Below are 2299 nucleotides of genomic sequence, written 5' to 3' on the forward strand. Positions count from 1 at the left end.
CGGAATCAAACATCGATAATAGCTTGCTAGACCAAGAAAACTTCTGATTTGATGAACGGAAGTGGGTGGCTTCCAATACATCACCTCTTGTATCTTGCTTGGATCAACGGCTATGCCTTCACTAGAGATGGTGTGTCCTAAGAATTTCACACTATCTAACCAAAATTCACATTTAGAGAATTTGGCATAAAGCTAATGATCTCTAAGCCGTTGAAGAACAATGCGGAGATGTTGAGCATGCTCTTCCTCATTTTTCAAATATATGAGAATGTCATCAATGAAGACCACAATGAACTTGTCATGCTCGGGCATAAACACCGAATTCATGAGATACCTGAAGTAGGTAGGAGCATTCGTGAGTCTGAAAGACATGACTAAGTACTCATATAATCCATATCGAGTAGAAAAGGCGGCCTTAGGGATGTCACATGGCTGGATCTTAATTTGATGATACCCAGAGTGGAGATCAATTTTGGAGAACACTCTAGCTCTGGCTAGTTAATCAAAGAGGACATCAATACGGGGTAGCGAATATTTATTCTTGATAGTCACCGCATTGAGAGGTCGGTAATCTACACACATCCTCAAACTATCATCCTTTTTCTTTACAAAGAGAGCTGGGCAGCCCCAAGGTGATGTGCTTGGGCGGATAAAACCCTTATCTAGTAGCTCTTGAAGTTAGGTTTTTAATTCAGCCAACTCCATAGGCAGCATTTAGTAGGGTCTTTTCGAGATAGGTGCAGTGCCTGGCTGTAGTTCAATGGAAAACCCAATGTTCCTATTCGGTAGCATTCCTGGTAAGTTATCCAGAAAAACATTGGCATACTCGCATACCACGGGAATTTCCTCCAGTCCGGACCCTATTGTCGGATAAGAGCATGAGTTTTTGCATTCTCGGGGTGCCAAGTAAAGTGTGGAAGATCCATGTGTAGGTGAATTTATCTCAATGGCTCATGCTGCAATGTCTATCGTGACTTTGTGCTGAGTCATCCAATTTGTTCCCAAAATAATGTCTATGCCTTCAAGTCCCAAAATAATAAGGTCGGTTTTGAAAATTTTACTACCCAACTTGAGTGGCACACGACGTGTTATTTGGTTGGAAGTAATTTTACCACCAGGTGTTGAAATCATATAAGAGCCTTTTGTATGACAGAATTCCAATCCACATTTACTGCCGAATCTTGTTCCCATAAAGCTATGTGATGCACCAGAATCAAATAATACAACCGCAGGTTGGTTATGGATAGAGAAAATACCCATCATTACTGGTGCACCCTCAGGAAAATCGGCGAGAGTGGTGAAGTTGATCCTCCCTTGCTTGACCTGGACTGTCTACTTCTCTCCCTGGTTCTGAGGTCTGTTCTGGGGACACTCTCGGGTGAAGTGATTAGGATCCCCACAGGCAAAGCAACGGTTCCTATTGCTAGTCTATCTTCCATAACAAAAAATAAACCAGTCACAACTTGAATTTTAATGCTAAACACTTGAGAGAGAGAGAGCAATATATCTTGTCATGTATAAGTAAGTGCAAGGATGACATTGGAAGGTAACACTAATTTCTTTTAAGCAAGAATTGACTTACTTGAGGATGAACAAGGTTTAAGCATGGGGAGATTGTTGACGCTCATTATTGACACACTTTTAGTGCCATTTAACTAGTGTTTTCAGGCATATTCTTATACTAATCCGCCATTTGGCACCTAAAATAACCATATATTCGCATATGTGTTGTGTTTTGGACCATATTGCAAAATCACAGGAAATACAACATAAATGAATGGTTTTTATACAATTATGATTTGGGGCCAGACTTTGGATATTCAAAGGCCCAAACACGAACATTGAACTGCAGGCCTGCAGGAGGAGCTGAAACTTACACAGGCCATATCTTCCTTATTCGAACTCCGATTGTGGTAAATTTACAAGGAAAATTGCATAGCTGGATGAGATCTACAACTTTCATATAAAGTGCTCGGGAATTGGAGGCCAAAACAGGGCAGGCTAATCAGCTCAGAGGTGTCCAGGTCGATCGGCTTGGCCAGTTTCTAGCCCCGATCGTCGCACCTTTCACCTGGAGGAAGCCCACGACGTTCTTAGGGTTTTTTATGAAAACATAGCTTCGAAGGCATCCCAACCAACGCTGCCAACTATAAATACCAAGGACTTTCAACAAAGAGGAGGATCCCGACGAGTTTAGACCTAGCCATCGGTGCCACAAGAGAAGAAATAGGGATTAGATTTGATCAGGAGCTTCGTCGACGAAGGGGACCTCCGGAGGAGGGAGGAAACCCCTAGGCCG

This window comes from Setaria viridis, chromosome 6 (genome assembly GCF_005286985.2).
Source record: "Setaria viridis chromosome 6, Setaria_viridis_v4.0, whole genome shotgun sequence".
In the NCBI taxonomy this organism is placed as follows: domain Eukaryota; kingdom Viridiplantae; phylum Streptophyta; class Magnoliopsida; order Poales; family Poaceae; genus Setaria; species Setaria viridis.